At 41.2% G+C, this 15512-nt stretch overlaps 1 protein-coding gene across 1 annotated transcript in view; it reads right to left on the bottom strand.

Annotated features, from left to right (window-relative positions):
• DCC (DCC netrin 1 receptor) overlaps positions 1-15512 on the bottom strand; it is a 734614-nt gene that overhangs the window by 347939 nt on the left and 371163 nt on the right. The window lies entirely within an intron of this gene.

The raw sequence follows: 15512 nt of genomic DNA, 5'->3' as shown, positions 1-15512 counted from the left end.
TAGGAAAGACAACTAAAACATCCATGAGAGGTCGCCTTCTGGTTGCTTCTTAAAAACATCTGAAAATGTAAATCCACAGTTTTCCACATAGAATTTTCCAGTGTTCTCCTGATCTTATTTTCTTAACATTTCTTAGAGTTAAAGAAAAGCCATGGCCATTATCTCTAGTGTTAGTTTCTGTAGCCATGGAAAAGGTTCTTGATCTTCTTCCCCTGAAAAATTCTTTTAGCTACTTGAACAGAACTATCAAGTCCTTCCTTGCCTTCCTCTTTCCAGACCAAACTTCCCAAAGTCCTTTAGCCTATCCTCATAACAGACGTTTTCAAGTCCATGTATCATCTTCACTGCTTTTCTCAGAACTCTATCAATACACTTCTGGAAATGTGACGACCAAACTATGCACAGTACTCCAGATATGTTCTCATGAATAACAAGTAGTGAAGAATAATGATGTCAGGGTTTCAAACAGCATCTTCCATAAAATAAAAGTCCAAGGCTAGAGTTTCCTCAAAGTTCCAATTTATTGGCCATATTGGCACATCTGGGAAAACCCGAATCTGAAAGCTTCTATGTTTCCCCCAAAAGAAAGTTCAAGACCCTGCCCCAGCACCAGTGGTGGGTTCCAGATCTCATCCCAGCCGGTACGGTTGGAACGGGCCCAGTGTTGTCCACATGGATGCGCTCAGCATGCACACACATGCACGCAGCATGCGTGTGTGCCGTACTGTCCACCGATGCCTCCGTGAGCCTCCATGATGCTCCAGCTGTTCAGTGAAGCATCATGCAGGCACTGTACATGTACATGCGCGGAAGCACCGAAGACTTTAAAGATAGGTAAGGAGGGTGGGTGGGCCCTACGGAGGCTCCGGGCAGGAGGCTCCGGGCAGGCCTCCGGGGCGTACTGCCTGCAACCCACCACTGCCCATCACCCACATGTCCACCACATGGCCCAATCAGCCACTGTCACGAAGGAAGGTTTCTTCCATCCACGTCAGTCCAGGTGCAGGAACAATCCGACCTTGAGTCTCTGAGAAAGAATGTTATTTTGGCTACATATGTTCCATACAATCCCCCCCCCTCCCAATTTCCCATAATATAATATGTTTGAATATGTGGCAGGCTTGGGGCACACTGTAAAAGATGGCTTCCAAGCTTGACAGGCAGTCCCCCGCACCTTCAGCAGTCTGACAAATGACTTCATCTATGCTCCTCTTTGACACTCTTTCATAAGACCCTGAAGATTTAGTTTTGCCAATGGGCCTGGGAAACCCAAAGTGGGATGGAGCCCATCAGCTGCTTTATTTGACTGATTGATTGTTGTCTCACAGGGGAGAGGTTATCAGTTTTTTGTTTTGTTTTGTTTTGTCTTATAAGAAATTAGCTCATATAAGCTGCCAGGAGTCACAGAGACAGACTAGGGCGGCCATATCAATTTTCTGAAATAAATATGTATGTTGTATTGGAGATGGACAATTAAGAAATTCAAATAAACCAATAAGGATTCTTCTAATGCAGCCCAGGTCTTTGATTAAGTTACAATATAAATGTGTGCTTGATCTGTCCATTTAAATCCATTAGATTTTATTCTTTAGTGCAATTTTTGTAAGGTAGAGATGTTTTTAATTTAGAATATGAGGGCAAACAGGAGATCCATGAGCAAAACGCATTCTTTTATGCTCGTAGGGAAACAAGATGTAAGGAAGATTTATTCATGGGGTTTATTTCATTTTTATCTACACACAAACAAAAGTACTGGTAGATTAGATAAACAGAAGAAGGAAAGAAAGGTCTTAACATTCACGTATGTCCACATCTAAAGAACATTATTCTATGGAAATACTAAGGGAATTCACAAGTGGAACAAAGGTCTTAAAACCTACTCCTTTTCTTTATATTTTATTTATCTTCTTAGTAATTCTGAACTTTTTTTAACTTCCAGGCAGAATCCTAAGTAGTTAACATTGTATGTTTAAAACTAAACCAAATGAAAAATACTGTTAACAGTTAAAAGCATAGAAGGAAACAACAAATAACTATCCAAATATACTTTTATGGGATGAACAAATAATACAATTTTGCACTTATCCAGATAAAGATTAGCATACTCTAATGAATTTGCCTGGATATACCTGGACATCTTAGAGATCATCTGTTAATTAGTGATGATGGATACAATCCATTATACAAAGGAGAAAAAACCCAGGTATTTAGTTATTCCAAAACTAATTATATAAGGGGATACTCAACATTTTGAACTGGGTCTAGGTAAAAACTGGCAGTTAGGAAAACTAGTACCAATCACCCAAAGGTCCTTTAACATAGAGAGGCATCCTGAGATCATCTAGATATCTGAATTAACTCAGGGGTGGGCTGCTGTGGGTTTGCATGGGTTCGGGAGAATCTCTAGCTAAGAATCTGCCCAGTTCGGAGAACCTGCAAATCCTGCCACTGGGTGGCCCCTCCCACTCCACCTCGCTCCTCCCATCCCACCCCTCCTAGGAGTCCCCACACAGCCCATATGGAATGCAAGGTAAGTACAGGAATTACACGGAGGCTCGAGGAGGGTCAAAATGGGCCTCCCGGAAGTTCCAGAAGGCCAGAAGCGGCCGTTTCCGGCCTTCAGAGGGCTTCCGGAGCCTGGGGGATGCCATTTTTGCCCTTCCGGAGGCTTGACAAAAGCCTCCAGAGTCCAGGGAGTGTAATGTAAATTGTTCTTTGCACATGCACAGACATGTTGGTAACAGCAGCAGGGACCAGGGAATCAGTTCAGGGGCGTGGCCAGCCTGGGTCGCTGCCAGTTCTGCAACCCAGGCCAAAAAAACCACTACCAGTTCAGCCAAATTGGGCCGAATCGGGAACAACCCACCTCTGACGTGTGTGTGTGTGTGTGTGTGTGTGTGTGTGTGTGTGTGTGTGTGTGTGAAAGTTTAAGGCTATCATATCTGTTCTACAAAAATTCAGATAAGCATGAGATAGAAGCAGTTAAAGAGTTTTCTTTATCTCTTTGGTGCTTCCTTTCAGTTGCTTGGATTTTTGCAGCCCACATTTTATAATTCTAGGATAGATTAAATATTGCTTCAATGTATAAATCAGGAAAAAAAACAGTTTTTAGAGCAAAGAACATAGGTATATCTTAGACAAAGAAAATAATAAACTATTGTATTCTTCTAAAGAAATAAATCTACTGCTGCCAGGAATCAGTTTTGATTTTAACTTAATATAAATCACAGTGAAGAATTTAAGACTGAAAAATAGCCCCTATACAATATACACTGTTGAAATCATGACATGTTTTTTTTTTTTTGCAAGTTATTGTCATAAATGTTTTTGTTGTATGAGTAGTCCAGACTGGTTAAAAAAAAAAAAACAGCTGCAAATTTAATCATCATTATAAGATACATTATACAAATTGGTCAAACTTGTTTTGCTTTAGCTCAGAAAATTGAAAAGACTATGAATTAGCCCTGCTACCTTTCTTTTCCACAGTTACTGTATATAGCCCTTCCTTCCTTTCCTCCCTCCCTTTTTCCTTTCTTTGCTTCCTCCCTCCCTCCTTCCTTCCTGCCTCCTTTCCTCCCTTTTTCTCTTTCTTTCTTTCTTTCTTTCTTTCTTTCTTTCTTTCCTTCCTTCCTTCCTTCCCTCCCTCCCTCCCTCCCTCCTTCCTTCCTTCCCAAAGTCACTGAGAAGAATGGAAAGTATCCTTATCTTTGCAAAGATGTAGAAGTTGCAAAAATTCAAATAATTGTCTGTAGGAAACTGTAATTATCTGCTGCCATCTAGTCATCATCTAGATTTTTTTCAGCCTTGCTATAGTATCACTAAACCTAGGCATCTGGAATGTATTTATTTCATTCATTTAAATTTCAACACACCCCTGCATCTCAACAACTCCTGGGTACAACAGTAGCTATATCAGCTTAATGATACATCAATTTAAATGTAATCAGAAAATCAATATCTGCATGGATTAGAATAGGACAGAGTAAGTAAGTAAATATTAAATTAACTAAGGTTGCTGCTATCCTCTCTGAATTTAAGGATCTTGGGAAAGCTGGAAGAACAGAAGGGTGTGATGATGTAGGGGGAAAGCATGCAGAGCTAGTAGGGCAGAGTTAAGCATGTCATCAGCTTAGAATCATTATGTTGCCACAAATGTTCACAGTCCAATTCCTCTTGAATTCCAATGACCCTTATCTGGTGGCAATTTAGTAGTGAACATTAGTTGACTAGATTCTTATGCATAGGTTTGAATAAAACTTGTGTGCTGATACTTAACATAAATCTGGATCCTTTGAGCCTGACAGATTATTTGATATAAGGCAGGGTACCTTTCTTTATGAGTGACAGTGGCACAGTGGTTAAGAGAGAAGTACTGCAGGCCACTTCTGCTGACTGTCATCTGCCTGCAATTGAGCAGTTCAAATCTCACCAGGCTCAAGGTTGACTCAGCCTTCCATCCTTCCGAGGTGGGTAAAATGAGGACCCAGATTGTTGGGGGACAATACGATTGTAAACTGTTTAGAAAGGGTTGTAAAATACTATAAAGTGGTATATAAGTCTAAATGCTATTGCTATTTATGATACCACCAAGAGCTTCTAATGGTTGCCCTAAAATGGGAGCTTTTAAGATAAGGAACTTACTAAAATGCATTCAATTATTTTCATTTAAATGTAAACTAAAATTAGTTTCTTCTTCTTGTACCACAGACATTTTAAATGCCATTTAAAAGACCAAGTGAGAATCTCAAGTCCGAAAAAAAAAGTTGTGCAGTTCTGATGGGAATTAATAACAATAAATATTGTGATACTTGCACACAAGTACATCAAAACAATGTATATGTGCTGTTTTTGAGCTGCTATAAGTGATAAGTATACATTTAACATTTGCAAGTTGTTACAAGTTATATTTATTTGAAAGGTTTTTTTTCCCCATAAATTGAGTGACCTTTCCTGAACTGGACTTAAAATCTTCCATTGTAGAAGGATTAAATTACATTCAAAGTTCACAGAACTTTAAACAAATCTTGAATTTACAATCCCCTTTTACTGCAATTTTTAAGAAAAGAAGACAATTTTTAAAGCTTTGTTCTGACAAATCCTCTGATCAATTAGATTTGATTTTATGAGATTCATGAACAAAATGTATATTTTTAGAAGGGTAGCTTTTCACTCTTAAATAGACTCTTTAATATAGCATGTCAAAATATTCTTTATAGCTGCCACCGATGGAGGCAGACTTAAAAACATGCACATAATTATCAAGTTTTAAATAATTGAGGGATGAAACTTGACATCAAAATGCATCTTTGCTGTGTTCAAAGTTCCCAAGATTCATTATTCATAATCGTTATGCGATAATTAGTATTGTGTGTTTTACATTGCATCCCTTGTAAACAATAAGATGACTAAAAAAACAGATGCAAAGAATGAATATTACAACAACGCTAAGTAAAGATGTCTTTGGTTTATTGTAATTTTCCTCATTTGAAATCATACTGCAGGAGACAATTATTTTCCAAACATGTTCATGCATGCATCCATAGAAAAACTAGGCTACATGACAGTTTTGATTTTAACAGAGCAACTGTCAGGAATGGCAAAGATATGGGGAGGATCCCTCATCATGTAATATAAGAGTTAATGCTGTGACCAAATCTACTTTGGATCTACTACAATATGGAATGTAGAAATCACCTCATGGTGTATGTTTACATCAGAGGTGTCAAACTCAAAGCCCAATGGGGGTGGATCCGGCCCACACAGTGCTTAGATCTGGCCTGCAGGGCTGCCCTGGAAACAGCAACGGACCAGGCCGAGGTGTCTCTGCCAGCGAAAACAGAGCTTGGGAGGACCCCCCACCCCCAGTTCTTCCGCGTTGTGTTTTCACTAACAGAGGGTTACAGGAGGCCACAGCAGCCGAAAACAGAGCTCGGGAGCCCATTTTCCCTGGTAGAGCGCTTGGGCCACACACAGCCCCCCCTCAATAGAAGTGACGTCTAGCTGGCCATCCCCACCCCAGCCATCCCCACCCTAGCCCCTCAAAGTCAAACACAATCCTGATGTGGCCTTCAATGAAGTCAAGTTTGACACCTCTGATTTAAATGTTCAGGACAGAACAAAACAGATTGAAATGACCAATGAAGTTGTTTATTCAGAACTGATCCCCGTCAGCTGGCTGTTAACTCTGTATGGACTATCACAGCTCCTGAAAGAACAGGTCTATGACTTAGGGTCCTCTTGGACTCAAATTTACTAGATGGAAGTAAGTGGAGACCTTAGCCAGGGGACCTCTGTCCAGCTTCAGACTATTGTCCTATTGATTTGGCTGGCTTGGAGTGGAACACCATGGCAACTGTTATTTCTTTATAGCACTTGTATAGCCATCTATCTTTCAAACATTTCTGGACAGTTTCCATTCATTTTTTTTTTAAAAGAAACATACAATATAAAAATATTTAACAAAAAAACCCATATAAAACACATTCAATATAATGAAACTAAAACTGAATAATTGAAAGATTAAAAGCAACAAAAGCCTGCCACCAAATCAGTTCTAATGTGCTGTCAGCCTCTGCTTCACTACTTGCTTTCGGCTGCTATTGAAACGGGGAGGGAGGGCATGGTATTTGGGTGGGGAAGTTTTCAGTACAGGAGTGATTGTAAAAAGGAAGTTGTTCTCACCATCTACTGCACACACTGCAGATAGTGGATTTGCCGCCAACTGTCCGGCATACCAACCTGATGATGCTTCTTGAAGATGACTCCCACATGACACCTGAGGGATGTGTGGATTGGACTATGGGATGGGGTTACCAAGGGGAGGGGGTTGGGTCACATATTGATATCTATGATTCCGCACGCTTTTGCCTCAGATCTTGCTTTGCTTAGCTGCTATCTACTCATGATCAGTAAAAGTGCTCTTAATTCTGCAAAATGGAGTTGACTGGCTTCTTTCTTGGTTACTGAGAGAGGCTGCCTTGGCATGTGTGATTATCTAAGTTCCTACCAACTCTTGAGGGAAAAGTCAGGTCTTCAAAGTCTTATGGAAAACTAAGAGGGTGCAGATCTGCCAAACACCAGGGGGTAGAGACTTCCATAGGTCAGGTGTGCCATGGAAAATGCATGCCTCCCAGCTCCCATCAGATGACAACATTTAAGGAAAGGGACTAGGAAAGTGCTCCCTCTATGGGACCTGGTAGGATAGGTAAATATAACTAATACTCTTATTTGTACTCAATGGAACTAGGGAGTGCTTTAAAAAACTGGAAGCTCTCACTGTCCCATAATGCAGTGATCTACTGAATGAGCATTATCACTACTGTCTAACAACTGTGCTCTAGCCACTGCAGTGTTTACCAAGAAGCTTCCAGACCAGAGGTGGATTCCTACCAGTTCGCACCTATTCGGTAGAACCGGTTCGTCAAATCTACCAAACTAGTTAGAAGAGGTTCCACCAGTGGACCCGGAAAGCAGGCCACGCCTACAGAAGAGGCTCCAAATTTTTTTGAAGCCCACCACTGTTCCTTGGATATGATTATTCTACACTATCCTGCTCATATTTATAAAACTCAGTGCCTCTGTGAAAGGTAAGGATGACTACTGCGTTTGTGGTGCAATCAGAACATTGCGTGTGTTGAAGATGTTTTAAGGCAAACCAAAGATGCCTTTTAAAAAACAAGTTTACATCATATTCTTATGCATGCCAGTGCTGTGTGTGAGGTAATTTAAGGTGGTTCTGACAAGTGTCGCTGGCATCTTCATATCCGGTCACATGGGCAGCAAGCCACTCCCACAAAGGAGGCCACACCCACAGAGTAGGTTCGAACAATTTTTGAAACCCACCACTGTTCCAGGCATTTTATTCTCTACAGCAGGGGGGCTCCACACTTGGTAACCTTAAGACTTGTGGACTTCAGCTCCCAGAATTCCCCAGCCAACATGACTGGGTGATAAACTCTGAGACCTGAAGCCCACAAGTCTAAAGGTTGCCAAGTTTGGAGACTTCTGTTCTAGAACCAAACATAGTTTGGTTGTTAGATATCCATGGGGGCATCATTTCTCCCTAAAATTGAACTATACAGTGTATGACAAAGCCTGCTGGGTGGTCTCCCTTATGGAGAGGTGAAGGGGACAGACTTCACAAGCAATATTTCCTCATTGTACTAATAGAACGATTGCCACCTTGAGAGCAGGTTATTTTGAAATGGTTATTTTGAGGGAGGCTGAGCGACATTGACTGTTATGTTATAGTTTTGTTTATTCCCCTGACTTTCACATTGTTGTTACTGTAAATCACCAGGAGTCAAGAAAAATAACACTAATATGTTAAATGAATCCGTACATAATTAAAGTGTGTGTGCCTGAAAAAGACACAAACTAGTTGCCCACATTTCACCCAACATGTGACCCAAATTGTGTGGTTATAATTCATAGTGTCACGTAGAGTGAGACCTTTGTATTTATCAGTTCTGTTAATTACTGCTAATGGTCATAATTAATATCCCACCAGACCAATAGCTCGTGTTTCAACTGTGAGACAAGACACATACCTTAGGCATAAAGGTAAAGGTTCTTCTCGCACATATGTGCTAGTCATTCCTGACTCTATGGGGCACTGCTCATCTCCATTTCAAAGCTGAAGAGCCAGCACTGTCCAAATATGTCTCTGTGGTCATGTGGCCGGCATGCAGGGGTGGGTTCCTGCCAGTTCTAACCTATTCTATAGAAGAGGTCCCACAAATCTACAGTGCCGTTTAGAACTGGTTCCAGCTCCCTCCCCCTGCCCATCCACACATCATCAAGATGAAGAGCGAGAGGAGGAATTCTGGGAGTTGAAGTCTTAAAGCTGTCAAGTTTGAAAACCCCTGGGGGTTTTTTTCTAAAGGGTTAGGGGTGCAAGGGTCTTGTAACTTTATAGCTTTAAGACTTGTGTGCTTCAAATGCCAGAGTTTCTGAGCCAACATTTTGGTTGCTAAGCAAGACTGTTGTTAAGTGAGTTTCACCACATTTTACAAGTTGGCCATGCCCACCCAGACACATGGCTGGCAAGCCACTCTCACCCAGTCACATGACCAGCAAGCAACTCCCACAAAGCAGGCCACACCTACAGAAGAGGTTCTAAAAAGTTTTGAAACCCACCACTGCCAGCATGGCTAAATGCCAAAGGCACACAGAACGCTGTTACCTTCCCACCAATATAGTCTCTATTTTTCTACTTGCATTTTTACATGCTTTTGAACTGCTAGGTTGGCAGAAGCTGAGACAAGTAAAGGGAGCTCACTCCGTTACACAGTGCTAGGGATTCAAACTGCCAAACTGCTGGCCTTTCTGATTGACAAGCTCAGCGTCTTAGCCACTGAGCCTCCGTGTCACTACCTTAGGTGTAGTTGAACTCTTTTTCTTGCCTGGATTTAGTTGTGGTATATTATTTCATTTACAATATATTTTCAATTTGAATAAATTTAGCTTTTAAGCCATAAACCTTTGACCCAAATTGTTTTCCATCAGGCACTTGGGTTCCATGATTTTGCTCAGCCTACCATTTTTTCTCTTTCAGCCAAAAAAAACAATGCAATCCTTGATCGCCTAAAAAGAGGGATAGAGTCGAGATCACATGAAATATTAGTGCTGCTTTATAAAACCTTAGTAAAACAGCATCCATTTTTGGTCACCACATTATAAAAAAGATGTTGAGATTCTGGAAAGAGTGTCCATTAGAGCAACTAAGATGATCCCTAATTGTATCCCCTACACACACACCCTGACTTGGGTTGTGAGCCACCCTGAGTCCCTTCTGGGAAAAGGACGGCATAGAAATATAATAAATTCAATTCAATTCAATACTGTAAAAGGCCTGGAGCCTAAAACACATGAGGACCATTTGCTAGCAGGGCCGGATTTTCCTATAGGCTAACTAGGCTTCAGCCAAGGGCCTTAAGATCAAGAGGGGCCTACATTCAAATTGTTAGCAAAATTAAAATTACACTATTCTAAAAACAATGAACACTAAAACACTGAACCGAAAATAAGGAGAAATTCTTATCTAATATGATAATTTGTATTGCATACTCTCGCATCAGGCAGAACTTTCCTACTCGCGATGAAACTTCCTAGATCATCTCAAACGCTCGGAACAAACGAAAACAGCATTCAGATAAACCAGTTCTACATTTCTATCTTTACGACATCGTCGTCGTCTTTTTTTTATGAGAGCGACTAACTAAACCATACTTGATACGCTCAAATGCAATGAAAGAGGCGGGCTTTATCCAAGAACTTCAACTTTGTCTGCTAATGGTTAATTCCGCGATAGCCAATATGTAAATCTTCGGGGGTTGAGCGAGGGGGACGTTTCAGAAAACCAATGAGAAGCCTTGGAGTTGAGGAATGGCGTGGTCCGGGACCAATGAGAAACCAGAGTTTGAATAGGGTGAATGGAGGAGTCGGGTTAGCCGTCATCGTTGTGTGAGGAGAAGAAAGGCTGTCGGGAGCGATACCTCGGGAGGAGGTTATGAGGGGCTGACGAAGTAAAGCCTTCCCGCCCGCCATGTCGTTGCACGGGAAGCACAAGGAGATCTACAAGTACGAGGCGCCATGGATCGTCTACGCCATGAATTGGAGCATCAGGCCCGACAAGCGCTTTCGAGTTGCCCTCGGCAGCTTCGTAGAAGAGTACAATAACAAGGTGAGCCGACCTGTGCCACATTTTTTATAAAGGTTAGTACCAATCACAACATGTTTCATTTAACATATTGATATATATCACAGTAATGATGTATTTTATTGTCTCTCATGTAATTTACAAACTTAAAAATGGGAGGTGAAAGGGCCTCATAAGTGGAATAGCCTAGGGCCTCTTTTCATCTAAATCCGGCCCTGGTTGCTAGGAACTGAGTAGAGAAAAGAAGGGCTAGGAGTGACATGAAAGCAGTGTTCCAATATTTGGGGATTTCCCACAAAGAAGGCAGGGTAAACCTATTTTCCAAAGTACCAGAAGGCAAGGTAAGAAACAATCAGGGAGAAAAGCAACTTGGAATTAAGGAGAAACTTCCTAACAGTGAGAACAATTAACCAGTGGAACAACTTGTGAGTGCTTCCTCATCGGAGAAGAGATTGGACATCCACTTGTCTGAAATGGTATAGGGGTTTGGACTAGAAAACCTCCAAGGTCCCTTCCAACACTATTATTCTGTACGTCCTATATTTAACAAGTATATTTTAAAAATTATTTCTAACATGAAAATGCAGCCACGCTATTTAATAATGCTTTCATTCTCTTCTATATTCCTTCATTGGGTCTTACCCCTTTATTAAAAATGTCTGGAGTTTCTGGTATTTAAAATATTAAGAACATTAAAGGAAAATCTTATAGAAAATTTCTCATTCATTTAGGTCCCACCTGGGAATTTTTCTATGGTTATTTTATCAAAGATCAATACCAAAATTTGCTGGAGATTGTAGCAGGAGAGTTATCTCAATCTCTATTAGGAGAAACTCAGAAGGAACCTGCTAGCACCTTTTTATTAACCGCAATAAACTTTTGGGAGCTGCAGCCTGTAGCTTTTGCTTTTCAATAAAAAATTGTTAGTTGGAAAAGATCCTGCCAGACTTGTAAAACATGATGAAGTTACCTGGTTGGGTAATGAGATGTCTGCAAGCAGCAAGGGCCCCATATAGTTCAATCCTGAGCTACAAATATTCTCTTCTATTGGTCCTAAAACTTTGCCTGGAACTCAAACTGAAAAAGCCGAACTAAATAGAACTAGACCAACCCATTGATCAGGTAATCTCTGTATGCTAGGACACAGCAGAGATGTGATTTGGAGGTTTGATTGAATGCTGATTCTATCAAGTCTACTGAATCAGTTGATTTGGCAGTTTTTGCATTCGTGCACAAAAATCCAAATCAAGTTGACCTGCTTTGAAAAATAAATTATAGTGGCTTAATAAATGAATGAATTTTCTGAATTTTTGTCTCAATCTGAATCAATGCTGGGAACGTGACTGGGTAAATTGAATTAGATTTTGTTTGACTTAAAAGGGTTTATTATATACAGCAAGAGACATATGCATCAGCTCTGTTTCTCCCACACCATTTAAAATGTCTAAACTCCAAGTGAACTTAAACAAAGTCACCTCCAGACAATTCTCTCATATATTATGTGCTTATGGCTTCACCTGGACATCTTAGAAGGTTATTAAAATGCTATGCAACTCCTTCTTTCTTCTATTTAACCCTTTAATGCTAATATGTTGCTATCTTTAAAAAAACACAAGAATTAACCAGCAAGAACAACTCTCATTTCAAAAATAGCCTCATGGCCAGTCACTACAGGTGCCCCCGACACAAATGATGTCAAGCTGGCCACCCCCACCCTGGCCATGCACCCTGGCCACCCCCCCCAAAGGTCAAACACAACCCTGATGCGGCCCTCAATGAAATCGAGTTTGACACCCTGATCTAGAGTTTGACCTCCAAACTATTGGACATCAGGGACCAGTTGCATGGAGAAAGGTTTTTCCCAAAACTCAAAGGGGAGTGGTTTCACATACTGCCTGCATCCCACAGATAAAGCTTCGCTTGTTTGCACGGCCCAGTTCTGGTTAGAATAGAATAGAATAGAATAGAATAGAATAGAATAGAATAGAATAGAATAACAGAGTTGGAAGGGACCTTGGAGGTCTTCTAGTCCAACCCCCTGCTTAGGCAGGAAAACCTACAGCACTTCAGACAAATGGTTATCCAACATCTTCTTAAGGACTTCCAGTGTTGGGGCATTCACAACTTCTGGAGGCAAGCTGTTCCACTGTTTAATTGTTCCAGCTATCAGAAAATTTCTCCTCAGTTCTAAGTTGCTTCTTTCCTTGATTAGTTTCCACCCATTGCTTCTTGTCCTACCCTCAGGTGCCTTGGAGAATAGCTTGACTCCCTCTTCTTTGTGGCAGCCCCTGAGATATCAGAAGACTGCTATCATGTCTCCCCTAGTCCTTCTTTTCATTAAACTAGACATACCCAGTTCCTGCAACCGTTCCTCATATGTTTTGGCCTCCAGTCCCTAATCATCTTTGTTGCTCTTCTCTGCACTTTTTCTAGAGTCTCATGCCATGAACCATGGACCGGGGGTTGGTGATACATGATCTAGATCACAGTTTCTCAACCTCGGGAACTGTAAGATATGTGGATTTCAACATGTCTTAAAGTTCCTGAGGTCGAGAAATCTTCATTGCATAGAAAGTTTCCATAGCATAGGAGATGCTGTCTACTTTATTTAAAGATTTTGGATGTTGATTTTTGAGAGTCCCTAGAGCTGGTCTCTTTCGAAACCTGCAAAGAAAATATTTTTTCCCCCAATATCCTCATGACATGCATTCACATCCCGCAGCCACATTATCCGGTATGGTATAGTTTCTTGTTCCGATTTTAGGAAAATGAAATCAAGAATAGTGACATACATGAAAATTGGGCCTGATGGGCTATGTTTCCAATAGAGTCTTTCATTATTTCTTCATTAATTTCTTTTCTTTCTTTTTTTTGCCCTGGGATTTTATAATCACGCTAGCTTGGATCTTTTCAAGTTCAAGGTGGTAATTGCATTTGGTTACAATTTTACTTCACCATTGGGTATTTGAAACCCACTTTATTTGCCTTTGCACAAAAGAAATAATTGCATTTGGTTATGCATTTTTTCCCCATTATGAGTTATATGAAAATTGTTCTGTGTGTATTCCTTTTGGTCTCACATAATTGATGTGTGTTCCTTAATATCCCCCCCCCCCGTCTTTCTTTCTCCCATCCAAAATAAATTTTGTGAATCCAACCATAAATGTAATCAAATTGAGAGGCCTGCAGGATTCTATAAGTATTGTCTTGTCAATTCAGAATGATTTGAAGGCTCACGTTATTCTGGAGAGAAGAGATTCAGGGGGCTGGAACTGACCTGCATGTAAATAACCCAGCCCTTAAGCCCCAAATAAAAACATTACTTCTACTCTCTACTGCCTGCTTTTGAAAAGCAAAATTTTCCCATTGGATGCAACAGAAACAATACCGCTCTATCACCTGTCTCGCAGGTGCAAGAGGAAAGGAGAAGGAACAAAAATAATTGTTATTAATATGGAGAACCTATGGCATGAATGCCTGAAGTGACACACGGAGCCATGTTGCCTGGCACAAGTGGCATTGCCCGTTCCTCTTCCGGGTTTCTGGCGTGCATGCGCATGCAATGATCAGCTGACCTTTGTGCATGCGACATGCACAGCAGTAATCTGAAGACTTGCTGCCGGCGTGCAGGTGCACACGAAACCGGAAGTTCATTTTCCGGTGTGCAAATGCCCGCTGGGCAGCTCCTCTTCCGGGTTGCAGCACAGACGAGCACAGGTCCATGCAAAGTCCTCCTTTTTCGGCACTTAGTGCTGAAAATTTCATCATCACTGTCCTAGGCCATCAGCTTCCAAAGTCAAAAGTAGGATAATCCCTGTTTAGAATTTCAGGGTAACAACCAGGGGTGAAATTCAGAAGGTTCTGACAGGTTCTGGAGAACCGATAGCGGAAATTTTGAGTAGTCCAGAGAACCGGGAAACACCACCTCTGGCTGGCCCCAGAGTGGGGAGGGGCTGAGGATTTTGCAATATCCTTCCCCCAGGAGTGGGGAGGGAATGGAGATTTTGCAGTATCCTTCCCCCAGGAGTGGGGTGGGAATGGAGATTTTGCAATATCCTTCCCCCAGGAGTGGGGAGGAATGGAGATTTTGCAATATCCTTCCCCCAGGAGTGGAGAGGAATGGAGATTTTGCAGTATCCCTCCCCCAGGAGTGGGATGGGACTGGGAATTTTGCAATATCCTTCCCCCAGGAGTGGGGAGGGAATGGAGATTTTGCAGTATCCCGCCCCCAGGAGTGGGGTGGGACTGGGGATTTTGCAATATCCTTCCCCTGCCACGCCCACCAAGCCACGCCCACAGAACCAATAGTAAAAAAAAAATAGAATTTCACCAATGGTATCAATCGTATCCTGAATACCTAGTTTGTACAGAGTATATCAATAGGTGCTTCCAAAATTTGTACTGTCAAATTACATTCTGTACAATACAGTATTTCAAAGTTCCCTTTACTTGGGACGTGCAGTAAAAGTAGTTTATAAGTTGGTAGTTTTCTTCAAGTAGAGCTTGACTCCTGCTGAATCAATGCACCTGTCCATTGTATTGATTTACTATGGAAAGGGTTTGTCCCTGCTTTCTTCTGGGATTAATTAATCTGTTTTCTTTTTACTTCTCAGATTAGCCTATTCTGCTATGAATTCCTGCTGGTCTCCCCTCTAAATAATAACCAGATCCAAATGAGTCCCAAGCCAATAAGTAAGTAAAAAGGACCTAGCTGAGACTAGGAGGGCTGTGGCAACAAATCTGAAAAACGTATTTATGAAGGGTTGGTGGTAAACATTCTTACACCCTTAGTTTGATTTTAATCTCTTTGAAAGCATTTCATTCTATTTTTTTTTATTGTTGCCAAGAAAGC

Source organism: Thamnophis sirtalis, unplaced genomic scaffold (assembly GCF_051295495.1).
Source record: "Thamnophis sirtalis isolate CommonGarterSnake01/CBP01778 unplaced genomic scaffold, rThaSir2_p1.2 scaffold_5, whole genome shotgun sequence".
NCBI lineage: Eukaryota > Metazoa > Chordata > Lepidosauria > Squamata > Natricidae > Thamnophis > Thamnophis sirtalis.
The sequence above is the reverse complement of the archived record's forward strand: the minus strand, read 5'-3'. Positions and strand labels throughout refer to the sequence as shown.